Here is a 15,200-nt window from a genome sequence, read left to right on the forward strand (position 1 = left end):
TAAACGAAAACTGTTAAATATGCATTCGCGTACCAAACTGCCTTGTCAAAAAACCTTTAAGCCAAAAACACGAAAATAAATGCCCCTTCCTCAGGTGGCCAGAAAGTGGGTGCTCATTTTAAGTTAAATTTAGATGGAAAAGTGATCACCCACTTTTCGAAAAAAAAAAATGTCTTCAGATCATGAAAACTATTTTGGTACTCCTTGGGCGTTGAGTTCCATGGCGACCTGCAGAATTATTTAATGGTCGTTCCCTTAGTACCCCCCCTAGTCAAGGCTAACGCATGCGCACGTAACATTTTTTATTTATTTACTTACGTGGTGGAGTTTCTATACTGATAGGTTTTTTGAAATTTTTTCACTGGATGAACACTAACCAGATTATGAAAAAAAATTGAAAAAAATAAAAAAAATAAAAATCATTTTAAACATTTGAAAGAGGTACTCACTTTTTAGTTACCACGTTCTGGTAAATCGGTCACTTTTTTTTTTTTTTTTTTCTTAATACGGAAGTGTGTCTTCGGGAGATATAAAATGGTCGCATGTTGACGAAGCAATGTATCGGGAGGTGTACGGGATGAAAAATTATTGGTAAATTTTTAGATTAGGTCCACCTCCTCAATTTTCTTTTAAATGACGATTTGAAATGATTTTCGACTATGCTGAATACGAAAATCGCATTGAAATTTTGCAGAAATAAGTAGTTTTCAAGATATAAAAAGTTGTATTATGCATTGTAATCTTTGGCGGCCATCTTTTTTACGTGCGTGTATTTGTTTATGGCGCGTGTGCACGTAAAAAGATGGCCGCCGAAGAATACAATGCATAATACAACTATTTATTTCCGCAAAATTTCAATGTGATTTGCGTGTTCAGCATACTTGGAAACCTATAAATGTCGTCATTGAAAGGAAAATTGTGGAGGTGGACCTAATCTAAAAAAATACCAAATTATTAAACATTTCTCCAGTACGTTAGTGAAATGTATAATACTTTAAAAAAAAATATTAAAAAAAAAACAAAAAAAACGCTCACCTGTCATAAAAACAATTTAAAAAAAAAAAAAAAAACACCCACAAACTGACTTTTAACTGAATAAGTAAAAAAAAAATTTTTTTTTTAAAACTCGAAACTTTATTTTCATAAAAACAATAAAAAAAAGTCATGTTCAATCTATTGTTTTTTCTTTGAGAAACAAATATATTTCTGACTTACAAATGCGGTAGAGGACGATATTATTTTTACTTTCTATGGTTTTGATATACCGCGTTTTTATTGGTTACAAAATGGGTGACTGATTTATCAGAACGTTGTAACTAAAAAGTGAGCACCACTTTCAAATGTCGAAATAATGATTTCGTTTTAATTTTCTTTTTTTTAATAATCTGTTTAATTAGTGTCCAATCAATAATAATCCAGTGAAAATAAATTCCAAAAACCTATAAGTATAGAAATTAAGCATGGGAGTGATGATTGTACAACGTCGCCTTTCGCACTTTTACAAACATAATTTACGTTAACTCTTTTCATAAATAATTTAAAAAAAAAAAAAAGCTAAACCATTTATTGATAATTTGTCACGTGTACAAACATTTATTTATTTACGTAGGCTTAACTCTTTTCATGAATAAGAAAAGTTTTACTCTTTAAGAATAATAAAAGGAAAAAGTTACTGAACATTTACAAAAGGACTTCTTTTCATGAAGGCCCGAGGAATAGTTGGCCAAAAAGTCGTGAAACAACAACTAATAAAGATGAGAATAATAGTCCGCAATAAATAAAAATGGTGCTAATGCAGAGAGCGATCCGCGCTATTTTTTAAATCATATTTCCACGTTTAATTAAAGTTTTACGATATGCATTTTTTTTTATTCAATTGTAATTGACTGAATAGGTACAAAACATCCTCCCCTCCCCATGTTAAGAATGACTTTTTAAATAATAACATTATTTCAGCACGGATCACTCTCTGCATGAGTATCATAAAAATTAATACAAATAATACTTATCTCAATAAGTGAAAGGCTAATTTCTACCAGAAATAAAATGGCGATGTAACACTGAAAATGTTGTCATGTCAAATCGTAGTGAAATCATTCCCACATGCATTCTACCGGAAATAAAATTTGACCACAGGTTCGCATTTAAGAAAAATATTTTTATTTTATTTTATATATTTTTATAATTTGGGATGTTAATTTATAGACTGTCTGAAGCTTTCAAATAAATTGGTAATGTACAAATATGGTTTTATTGATAACGAATGAACCCAGAATTACATTTCTAATTCGAAATCGTCAAATCGTCGTGAATTGCCTGCAAACCGGAAATAAAATGGAACATAGTTCTGCATTTACGAAAAATATTTTTATTTTATATATTTTAATAATTCGCGAGGTAAATTTATTTTAATAACATAAAAACATCCCTCGACTCTAAAGATGGGTTGTCTGAAAATTTCAAATAAATTGGTAATGTAGAAATATGGTTTTATTCACTTTTAACGAACCAAATTTACATTTTTATATATATAGATATACACATATATATATACACATATATACACACACACATATATATATACGCACACACACACATATATATATACATATACACATGTATATATATACACACACACAGATATATATATATATATACACACACACACATATATATATACGCACACACACACACATATATATATACATATACACACACACACACATATATACACACACACACACATATATACACACACACACACATATATATATATATACATACATACATACTCGGAGATAAATCTTTAACGAACATGACTTGTTAAGCAGTCCAGTCAAAGGAACATAATTCAATTATAGATTTTCTCAGTTATTTACCTTGTACTTTAGAGATAATTACATTTAACAAATATATTTTTGTCTCTTTTGGAATATGACATTTTTGTTCCACCATGGGTTCGTACAACATAAAGATTATCCTGTAGTATTTTTTGTTGTTGATTACATTGAACGATGGATTTGCGCCAACAAATCTCCATAATTCCAACGTCGACGTGTTTAAAGTTGTTAATATTCATTTTTATTGAAATGATGAGTTTAGAAATTATCATTTTGACATGTGTTACTGCGTAATAAAAAATCAATTTTACTCCTAAATGTTTTAATATGAAAAAGGAGAAATAAAAGTTATATATAACTTTATTATATCAACAGAACAATAAGAAAAAGTTAAGGGGAAAATTAAGAAAATAACCTTTAGGCCATGGTATTTCGAGCTAAATGCTTCTCATCAGAAAAGGAGAAGGACGAGAACTATACAAAATGCAAGTATAGAAAAAAAAATTAGCTTAATGATTTTCTATATTTAAATTTTGTATAATTCTGACCCTTCTAGTCTGATGAGAAGTATTCCCCTTTGAAATGCTATGGTCTGAAGAGGTTGCTTTATCTCCTATAATGATAACCTATTCTTTATCTTCCATTTAATATTATTGCTTTTGCTCCCCTTGATAATGTTGAGCTTTATTTTTTTATAAAGGAGTCACCACTTATCAAGGCCTGAAGGCCATTCGAGGATAAGGGTTAATGAGTGTACAGTGGTCAAAGGTAACATGTCATCGTTAGTAGTGGAAATTTGGTAAATTGAATTACTTAAGGGGATGGCTCATCAAGAACTTGTTCATATTGGACTTGAAGACAACCATATTGTAGCCAGTTTGAAAGCAGGAAAATGAAACAGAATTCCACAGGAGTGCAGTTCTAAGAAAGAAGCTTTGTTCATAGAATCTACGTTTAGGTTTAGGCACAGATAAAGAGTGGGGGAAATTATTGATAGTGGTTTTGGCTAGACGTATGTTTATCGGGAAAGTCAGGACGGGGAGGGGGGGGGCATAGATCGGCGCTCAGACATGGAGCCTCCCCAAGACGAGAGGTATTCATTTCGATTGATGCCAGATGAAGACCAGAGCGTTGATGATGGAAAGATAGAAGCTTGGTTTTAGATGCATTAAAATTAACCAACCACCTCTTTCCCCATTGCACTACATGATCAATATCAGAGAGAGAATCAAAGAGAACTTAGTCGTTTATGGCCTTTGAAGAGTTGCCATAGATGGTAGTGTCGTCAGCATAAATATCCACAAATGATCTTAGGATATGATTAGGGAGATCATTTACGTAGATCAGGAAGAAAGTTGGGCCCAGGATGGACTCTTGAGAGACTTCAATATTAATGCTGTAAGCTTCTCATTACTTCCCATCAATCACTACTCTTATGAATCTATCAGAGAGAAATGATTTAACAATTGAAAAGACATTTCCAGCTACACCGTCGATGGAGATTTGGGAAGTAGACCTTTATGCCATACCCTATCAAAGGCCTTTGATATGACAAGAGCAACTGCCATAGAAAGGAAGCCTTCGTCAAGAAATTAGCTAATCCTATGAGATATAACTGTTAGCACAACTGCTGTAGATCTAGCAGAATGGAAATCACATTGCTCGTCACCGAGGAGGTTAGTTTTGCTGAGGTAGTTAACTGCTTTGCTATTTAACAGATTCCAGCAACTTACTCATGATGCACAGGAGACTTATTGGTCTGAGCGATCACCTGAATTTTTAATAACGAGATATACTGATGAGGCTTTCCAGAGTGCTGGGAAGCAACTGTTCTTAAGACAACACTTAAACAGCTTTGTAAGTATGGGAGCTAGTTCTGCTTGAAGCTTTTTGAGCACTATAATAGGGTGGACTTAGCTGCAAAGTTCTTGGTAAAAAGTTTGACTAATGAAATTACCTCAGGTCCATTGATGATGGTTAGGATAGAGCACACGATTCTGTTCAAGACCCTGTTTGTTATTTGCCAAAATTGGTGGGAAACAAGCTGCTGCTCAGCTACGTTGGATTAGACGAACTGAGCATACAACTCTCTTGTGGTCTTTAGTACTCTTTTACAGTCCTGAAGGTGGCTTTAGTCCTAGTATGTCTAGGACGTTGGAAGCAATGGAAATAGTGATTTCTGTGTGCAATGGCAGCAGCACATTCTGAAGAGAACTACGGCTGGCTGTTAAGTTTTGGCTGGAATCTTTTGGAGGGTATGAAGCAGTCTATACCTACAATTAACCATTCCGTCAGGTCTGATACTATGGAGTGAGTGAGTGTCATTTAAAGCCAAGAAAAGGTTTATTGACAGAAAATTTTTAATTTCTTTTCGGAAAAGTTTGTTTTCAAATGTAAAAGTTTGTTTTTCTGGAGTAAAATGTTACTAGATTATTTTATAGGAGTTTAAATAAATTTGTTTTGTTTAAGTACTTTAAAATCTATTGAGGCTGTGATCTTTTCTACTATTTGATTATGGAGGGTTGGAGGTTCTGTCGTCTATTTCCATTGTTTCCAAGGTTTAAAATTTATTCTGGTCTGTAGTTCTTGGTTTTGACATGGAATGGGATCTGCCTTTTTTTGGATTTTTCATTTATTTTCTGTTTGGTTGGTGAGAGATTTGATTTTTTCCCTTTCCGGGGTGTACTAGGCGTTTGTTCATTTGGTTTTTGGATGGTGTTAGTTTCTGTGGGCGTTTTATTTGAAAGTCGTGTTCGGTTTTTGAGGTTTGGTGAGATTTTACTTTCGACTGTTTGGAAGTTATTTTCAAGTACAGCTTGAGTTGACGGTAGTTGCCATAAGATAGCCCTCAATGTCTCAACTAGTTCTTCAAGTGTCTTTATTAGGATATTGATTCCCTTTAGTTCTATGTTGTTTGTTTTTGGTTGTCTCTGCGTACAATCTAGCTTAGTTCTGTCATGGAGATAAATTCAACGATCTTTCTGGCTTCGATAACGTTTATGTTTGTTTTATATTTTTATATTTTAATTCATTTATTATTTTATCCAGTTTTGGCAGAGAGATGAGTATGCTGGATGATTCTCACCACAGTTTGGGCATTTTATGTTTCCTTGCCATTCTGTTTCCTGGTGTTTATTACTGCTACATTTTGGGCATACTGTTTTCCTGGTGCAGTATTCTTTGTAGTGGCCAAATTTTTGGCAGTTTAGACAGCAAACTGGTTTGGGGATATATGTTTCTACTTCAATGTTAATATATCCAATTTTAATTTCAGTTGGTGGGGTGAGAGTATTGAAGGTTAATATGTATGTGCTTGTATTTATTGTTTCTTCGTTTCTTTTTGTTGTGGTTCTTTTGGTGTCCATAACTTTTATTTTTTAGGTTTGTTTTTATTTCTTCAATTATAAGCAGTGGTTTAATTCGGGACATTTGAGGACTCCTTTTGAAGTGTTGAGGGTTTTGTGAGGGCAGATTTTGATGTTTATATAATGGAACTATGTCCATGTTAAAAATTTTTTCAGCACTATTTTTAATAAATACTTGTACAAGTAAGGTTCCATTTTTTAATTTTTTTTTTTTCAGCACTATTTTTAATAAATACTTGTACAAGTAAGGTTCCATTTTTTAATTTTTTTTTTTCAGCACTATTCTTAATAAATCTTGTACAAGTAAGGTTCCATTTTTTAATTTTTATTTTCAGCACTATTTTTAATAAATACTTGTACAAGTAAGGTTCCATTTTTTAATTTTTTTTTTCAGCACTATTTTTAATAAATACTTGTACAAGTAAGGTTCCATTTTTTAATTTTTTTTTTTCAGCACTATTTTTTAATAAATATTTGTACAAGTAAGGTTCCATTTTTTAATTTTTTTTTTTCAGCACTATTTTTAATAAATATTTGTACAAGTAAGGTTCCATTTTTTAATTTTTTTTTTTCAGCACTATTTTTAATAAATACTTGTACAAGTAAGGTTCCATTTTTTAATTTTTTTTCTTTGCTTTGTGTTTAAATTTTTGTTTATAATTTTTTTGATTAGGAAAGGAGACATTTTGGTTATTTGTGTATTGTCTTGTGATTCTAGGATTATATACTCAGGAAAGATCATATTTTCATCTTCATCACTTTCTGTGTTTGAATCTGGATGGGGGTCTTGTTTTTTTTTGGAAGCCATATATGAAGTATTACTTTCTTTCATCATTCTTGCTCCCCACCCTCCTTGGAGCCCTATATTAGGAGATGGGGGGGGGGCATTCGCCCAAGCATCTCCCAATACAAGGATGATATACTCAAACAGTGAGTGTAGTTGCTTGTAACAATTTTCTGATTTCCTTAACCCCAGCAAGGTATAATAAAAGGGTTTGTTGTCGGTAGCATCTGATTTCACTATCTGATTGGCCCTTGCCATCGTTTTCTAAAATCAGTATGTGTTTTTTTTTTTTTTTGTATATGTGTTAATGTGTGATGTATTTGTATTTCTCTTTTGTAAGGGTTTACTGTTAGAAGGGGTCGTCATGACTAGCAGATTTATTGGGTTGGGTCTCCCCGAACGCCTGTCTAGCCGAAGTAAGGGCTAAAGTGGAGTGTTACAAACTCACGTCCACTTGGATCCAGGTCGTAAGGTGCTCGGCCACCAGGGTTCCGTTTTAGAATAGTAATACACACGGACGAAAAAAAAAAAACGCTTTCGATATTTACAGATTTCAAGGTAGTTCTACTAAAATAGCCATATTTTTCAAACCAAAGCACTTCAAGTCTTCAAATTACTACTGTTTTGTTCAGAAATGAATATACTTTCAAATGAATTAATAAATATGAATGTACATTATATATTTTAAGAGTTTTAAGCAAATAAAGTGATAAAAATGTGAACGTCATAAAACGGCATTTTCGGTAAGGTTTTATAATCACCCTTCCTGTTTTCTAAAGGCCCATACCATGATTGTATGAAGAATTTCGTTATGAAATTTGGAAAACAATCAGAAGAAGTGTTAATCTTAATACTGTCAAGTGTCCGAAATATTTTTGACCATTTCTTTTTTTGTAGTGTTAAAAATAAGACTTTAATATGACGAGTATCGAACATTTAAAAAAAAAAAAAAATTCATCAGACACCCACTAGTAAATAAGTCATTCTTTTTACTATCTTTATCAATTAAAAGTATTATTCTATGTTGAGTAGGACCGCGGTAATTGATAATAATTTAAAAGGACCTACCCGAAAAAAATGTTTATTTTTCGAGTTTGGTCAAATTAAGTTAGTATTAGGAGCAGCAGCTGTAGTATTAGTCATAGCACAGTATAAACAACACGCGTTCTTTAATTTTTATTCACGAACGAATTAAGAAAAACATGAAAATATGAATATAAATGTTCTGATATGTTTATTTTGTTATCAGAATAACATTAGAACTATTCGGTTTTCAGAATGTATAATAACAACAATCCCAACCAATTCGGCATTATGAATCCATTATAATTTCTCACATTTCTGGTCAAATTTAAAAACATGGTTAAAAAAACAAAATAAACTTTTGTAGATATATAGCTTGCATGCACTTTTATTCATTGCATTAGTTTTGAACAGCGAATTAAAACAATGTTTTACTGCGAACAGCCACAAATGTTTTTTTTCAAAATCAAAAGATGTATGAAAATCTCGTTTGTATTATTATACACATAGATTTGAAAAAGTTGTCAAAAAACAAATATATAACAAATAAATGTTATCAAAGGCAAGAGAACTTACTTTTCTACCTAACTGGATATGTTTTTAGTGTTTATATTTAATGTAACATGTTTATTCAGCTCGAAAAACGGTGTTTACTGATGTATTCGAAAATTTAAAATGGCGGCCAATTCTCTCTTTAAGGTGGTAAGTTTGGGAAAATGAGTTATAAATAAAAAACCAGACAAAATACTGTTAGAAACTCACTCAATATATGTTACCGTGACACAGGCGGATATATATTCGGCGGGTTTTTAACAGTATTTTTTCTAGTTTTTTATTTTTAACTCATTTTCCTAAAATTACCATGTGAAAAAGATAGTCGGCCACCATTTTTAACTTTCCAATACATCGGTAAGCACTGTATGTTTTTCGAGCTGAATAAACATAAAAACATGCTTTGCATAACCTTTATTTGTTATAATTTTAGTTTTTTTATTTTTTATTTTTTGGACAACTTTTTCGTACCTCTATGGCAAGTAATACAAACGCACAAATAGTGTTGACTGTTGAGCATTTCCTGAGAACAAGACAAATGTTAGTTAGTTGACACTTAAATATTTGAAGTCTTGATAATGACTTAAAAATAAATAGTAAAACAAAATACTGTTAGCAACCCATCTACTAAAGTTATGTGTGGCAAGTCTCCTCCTAAAACACTCTTTAACCCTAACAATAACACTAAGTTCGAGTGCCCCCCGCCCAACAAAATACCTCTGTAAGCCACATACAAGAGTCTAAAACAAACAAACAAACAAAAAATAGATCCTTCCTTAAAGAAAAATTCACATAAAAAATAAATTGGTTAACTGTCTTAAAATGCTGGAAATGGTAAATTATTTTACATGAAATTTTTGTGAAACCAACCGCCCCCCTTCTAATATTGTTTTTGTTTCTGTCAAGTCTTCAGTATGTTCACACATAATTTTCCTTAGCCATACAATTAATTCAAAGTCCGAATGGCAACCCTCCTCATATTCTCATTGCATAGAAACCCTCTTAAAACCACACATAATCGTCTTAAAAAAAAAAATAAAACAAAAAGCATACAGGATTTATCTTCCATAAAAAAAAAACCCCAGTTAACTGCCCTAAAATGCTAGAATGACCTGTAATGGGAAATTATTTTACAATAAATTCTAAAATAATTTGTTTATCTTTCATTAAAGTTTTTCATGGCATTTCATACATAATTGCCTAAAAAGGTAGAATCACATTTTGGAGGGGTGGTCAGAAGGGGTTGGGTGGGGGTTAAACAAGGTGTTAATCTACAATAATACCAAAGAAATATTGCAATATATTCATTTTTAAATGGTCTTATGTTTAGATTTAAGTTTTTTGTACATAAAGCACATTACAATTCAGCTTTGAGTTATCCAACTTCTTTTCTGTTTATGGATACATGGCATTTTTAAGGAATTGCAGCATATTTATGCACATTTACTGCAGATTATTTGGAAACCATGAACTTTTGGAGATTTTCAGTCGCATATTCTGATTCCTTGTACAAAAATACACTTATATGGTAAATTTCATTGCTTAGTCTTGTGTTTTAACAAAGATATGACATTTTTACTGAAAAAGTAGTGTAAAAAGTATGACAAAACGCATATGGTCTTAAAGAGGGGGAAAATATCCAAACGTGTGAGGCACAAAAATAGTCATAACTTCCTTAATTTTAATCAGATTTTTAAAATTTAAAAAGATTCTTTCTTAGCTCATCAAGCTCTTTCTATGTATACTAATAATGAAATATTTTAAGCTATTTCAATTTTTTCATGTGTATTGCTATTTAGAGCATTACGGGTCACCACCTACGGCCAACAGTTGGCCCCATTGAAGGACTTTTACCCTCTGTAGGAGGGCAGTCAGTGTATTCTGAAGCCTCACTGAAAATCTTTAAATGTGTAAAGTTTTTGTTTCAAGTTCTTTAAGTGTTGTATCGAGTCATTTTGTAGAAGGTTTTTATTCTTGAAGTTCTTTGTATCTTCAATCGCTATTTTGTAGTGTTTGGTTTGGTTGTTTTGTAGTGGATTCTGTTGTTTTTGTTCCCTATCCTGCAGAACATGAATGATTTTTACAATGGGAGAGGGAAGAGGGTTACAGCATTAGTGTTTGGTATATTTTAAGTTAGGGAACCAGTCAAGAAGTGGAGGAGATATAAAGAGAAAGAGGGAATGGGGAGAAAAGAAAAGGGGAGAAGGGGTTGTTTTTGTTTTTGCAGAACATAAAATTTTGCAAAAAGGAAGTAGAAAAACAAAAGGCATCAATGTTAGGTGCATTTCATCTCAGGAAGCCAATATTTTCAGACAGCCTGATCTGGTAGCACCAGCTGATACTATGGTGGACACATTCTTTTTAAACATGGAATGTAGAGGTAGATCTGATATAAATGTATAAAAGCTATCCCAGTCAGCCATAGAGTATCGATATACTATACAATGGAGACATGTCGGAGGGCTTATTACATTTTGTAACAGACATGTCAGACGGCTTATTACATTTCTTAACGGAGACAACCGATTGGTCAGAAAATCCCAGTGGGAACAGAATGGAAGACGAACATAGCTCAGGACAAGTTGTGAGAAAAAGGTCATAGAGACTTACATACTGATCAGTGTCAGGCACACGAGTGGGTTGTGAACAATCTGGGTTAGGTCATAAGCAATGGAAAAATCGTAACAGAACCTCCCCTCATCATCTGTCTTGTTTGACTGGGCTAACCATTCCACATTGTGAACATTGAAGTCTCCACAGATGTGAATGTTAACCGAAAGATGAGCAGACAGGATGTGGTCAATTTTCTCAGATATTTTCTTTTAAAGATAGTAACTCCGCTGTTATGGGGGTAATAGAGGGCAAATATAAATGCGGTGGTGTGAGCAAGTGCAATCCAAAAGCACATATAGGGCAATTTAGGGTCTTCTCTGGAGATGTCCCTACCACATGGGAAGCTATTTCTAATGTAGCACATATTCCATGCCCATGTCGATCTTGGGGGTCAGATTTGGATGTTAAATTAGAATATCTTTTAATAATAAAACATTTAGGGAAATAGTCAGTCCAATGCCAGTTTTGCTTAGCAAGAATAAATCTGGTTTGGTCTCTTGTAATTGGATTTCAACCTCTGGAAGGTTGGAAAGTAGACTCTTGATGTTAGAGAATCATGATAAATGGAAATCTCTCCAGAGTTCTTTCAGTTATCAGGAGAAAATTGATAGCATACAATAAAAAATAATATTATTTGTAAAAATAGAGAACAATGGGGGGGGGGAGATTTACCCCTTTTATTGATTCCTTCTGCCAGCAGAAAGGTTTTATCGTGATAGAGACAAATTCTAAAATGTTAAAATGATTTTTGAATCCGCTCTCAAACCAATATTTTTTGCTTTTCTTTTTTTTTTTTTTACCTCACGTTCACCTCTACCAAGACACATTGCCACTTGGACATAAGGACTACTATTTGGGACCATGCCTAGGAAAGATTAACAAGATGTTGGTTTATGTTACATTTAAACGTTTGCATATCAGTACAGCCAGGGTAGCAGGAAGGGAATTCCAAAGTCTAGCTGTTCAAAGGAAGAAACTATTAGAATAGAAAGCTTTCTGTCATTTAGGGACCTCAACAGTGAAGGGGTGCGATTTTGTTGCTAAGTGAGTTTGTTGGGGATATGTACGTCGAGGGGGTAAAATAGGCACAGATGCAACATTGTGTGATGGGACAGGGGTTGGAGCTTACTTGACAAAGTGGGACCTATTAGAGTGAAAACTCTTTTTTTGGATCCTATCCAAGAGGGAGAGGCTAGTGGTAGATCTACCAACCCAGATGTGGCAACAATACTCCATGCATGAGCGATTGGTGGCTTTGTACAGGATACTTTCGGGTGTGAGTAATCTTCTAGCTCGATAAAGGAAACCCTTCTTTGCAGCAGCCTTTGCAATGTCCTCAATGTATTTGTTCCAGTTCATATTGCCCACAAATGTTAGGCTGAAGAATTTGAAGGAAGAATTCTCAGATAGGGTGTTATTTGTCACGGACATAGACGGTTGGAGAGGTGTCTTGTAATTGTTAAAGGAAAGCAGCTTAGTCTTAGTAGCATTAAATGCTATCATCCATTTGCGGCCCCATTCAGTTATGGTTTGGAGGTCATTTTCGAACGATTCTGCCATTATCTTAGATTTATGTACATCCATTTTTCCACTCATGCATGTTATAGAGCATTGTATTATCAATAAATATAGCCATCTTGGACGCAATATTATCAGAGCGGTTGTTTATAAATATCAGGAATAATAGTGGTCCAAGGATCAACCCATGAGGCACTTCTGCATTAATATTATACTGCTTGGATGTATATCCATCAATGACAATCTGAATGGTTCTATTGTCTAAGAAAGATCTAATTATATTTAGTATACGTCCAGTTATACCGTAGGATTTAATTTTCATGAGCAGCCCTTCGTGCCAGAATTTGTCAAAGGCCTTGGACACATATCAAGGGCTACAGTCCTGGCTTCCATTTGGTAAATGCGTTCAGAGATGAATGTTAAAATATCTGCAGTAGAACGACATTGCCTGAATCCATACTGTTTGTCAGAGAGAAGATTTGCTTTTGCGAGGTGGTGGACTAGTGCTTGATTAATTAAGGTCTCAAAGATTTTAGTGAAGAGGAGGAGAAGACGAATAGGGCGATAATTGAGAGAGTCCTTTCACCAGAATTATTGTACACTGGTATCACAGAGGCCATCTTCAGGCTATTAGGGAAGCAAGATTCATCGATTTATTGTAGAGCGTGGAAAGTATGAGGGCTAGCTCAGCTGAGCATTTTTTAATTAGTAGAGCGTGGAAAGTATGAGGGCTAGCTCAGCTGAGCATTTTTTAATTAGTATAGCGGGGAAGGGGGCTTTGCCTGATCGTAAAATTCAATTAAATATGATATTTAATTTGTTCAGATTTCGTATATTATAGAGTCGTGATTTAAAAACAAAAAAAAAAAAAAGTATCTGGATGCCATCAGCTAAAATCAAAATTGAAAGCAAAACATTCAAAGCTGGTGATGTTACCACAGTATCAACGTGACACGCATATGAACTGATTGAAAAACTTGATTTTTTCAATTTCAACAACTTTTTAACCCCATAAAAATTATTTTGACTGGCTAAAGACACATAAAAGAACGGTTCATGAAAAATCCAATTATTTGAGGCCCCTAGCACCGCTCTGCAACTTTTAGTTTCGGTAGAGATAGAGTTTAAAAATATGGAGACAGACAGACAGACAGACATAGCGAGTTTTATAAACTAGATTTCTTCATGTTTCTTATTTATAATATTGTGTTTTCAAGTATATAATGACTAAATTTATATTTGTTAGTTGATTCAATATGCGCTAAGTTATTTAATTATCTATATAAGATACTCATTTCATAATATTTTATGAATTTCTACTGTGGTGCTTAAAGATAGGGGACCTACACCCTTTCTATTATGTGTATGACTGTGAGATCCTACTTCTTGTCACCTTCAGCCCGATACTTATCAAAAACAAAAGAATTTAAAAAGGAAAAGACTTAACAGCTGTAATTACGGTTTTTAGCAACACGTAGTTTATATTCCCTCCACTAAGTTATTTGTCTTTCTCAATTCTGTTTTGTCCATGGCATCAACGAGAAGGTAATTCAATTTCTCATAGCATGAATTTTTTTTTTTTTTTTTTTTTACATAGGCATCACCATTTATCAAGGCCAAGAGGTCATTCAAGGATAAGAGTTAAAGAGTGTACAGTAGACAATTGGACGATATAGTAATCGTTAGTAATGGAAATTCGGTAAATTTGTTAACTTATATGGAACGGCTCATCAAGAACTTGTTTACGTTAGACCTGAAGACAACCATATTGTAGTCAGTTGGAAAGCAGAAAAACGGAAGACAATTCCATAGGCGTGCAGTCTTAAGAAAGCTTTGCTCATTGAATCTACGTTTAGGTTTAGGCACAGATAAAGAGTGGGGGGAAATTATTGATAGTGCTTTCTGCTAGATGGTTGTTTCTTGTGAAAGTTTGAGAGAGAGAGAGAAAGAGAGAGAGAGTGAGAAAGAGAGAGAGAGAGTGAGAAAGAGAGAGAGAGAGAGAGTGAGAAAGAGAGAGAGAGAGTGAGAAAGAGAGAGAAAGAGAGAGAGAAAGAGAGAGAGAGAGAAAGAGAAAGAGAGAAAGAGAGAGAGAGAGAAAGAGAGAGAGAGAGAGAAAGAGAGAGAGAGAGAAAGAGAGAGAGAGAGAAAGAGAGAGAGAGAGAAAGAGAGAAAAAGAGAGAAAGAGAGAAAAAGAGAGAGAGAGAGAGAGAAAGAGAGAGAGTGAGAAAGAGAGAGAGAGAGAGAGTAAATAAAGGGAGAAAGATAAAAAAAAAGAAAATAAAAACTAATGTATTACTAAAAAAAAAAAAAAAAAAAAAAAAAAAAAAAAGGAGGATTCCAAATATCCTGAAAGTAAACACCTGAAGACTATGTGAAAAAATTGCGAAGGAATCGCTGTAAAGATTGCAAGATAAGTATATCAGTTGGAAACGTGTGAATAATAATTTCACTACATCATTAGATAAGAAGTAATCAAAAGTTATTTCTACGACAGTAATCCTAAAA

At 33.4% G+C, this 15,200-nt stretch overlaps 1 protein-coding gene across 1 annotated transcript in view; it reads right to left on the bottom strand.

Annotated features, from left to right (window-relative positions):
• Window positions 1–15,200, bottom strand: part of LOC145293923 (twisted gastrulation protein homolog 1-B-like) — a 115,250-nt gene that overhangs the window by 29,296 nt on the left and 70,754 nt on the right. The gene's annotated exons all lie outside the window — the stretch shown is intronic.

Source organism: Euprymna scolopes, chromosome 15, assembly GCF_053919585.1.
Source record: "Euprymna scolopes isolate OS-2025 chromosome 15, ASM5391958v1, whole genome shotgun sequence".
NCBI classification, from domain to species: Eukaryota; Metazoa; Mollusca; class Cephalopoda; order Sepiida; family Sepiolidae; genus Euprymna; species Euprymna scolopes.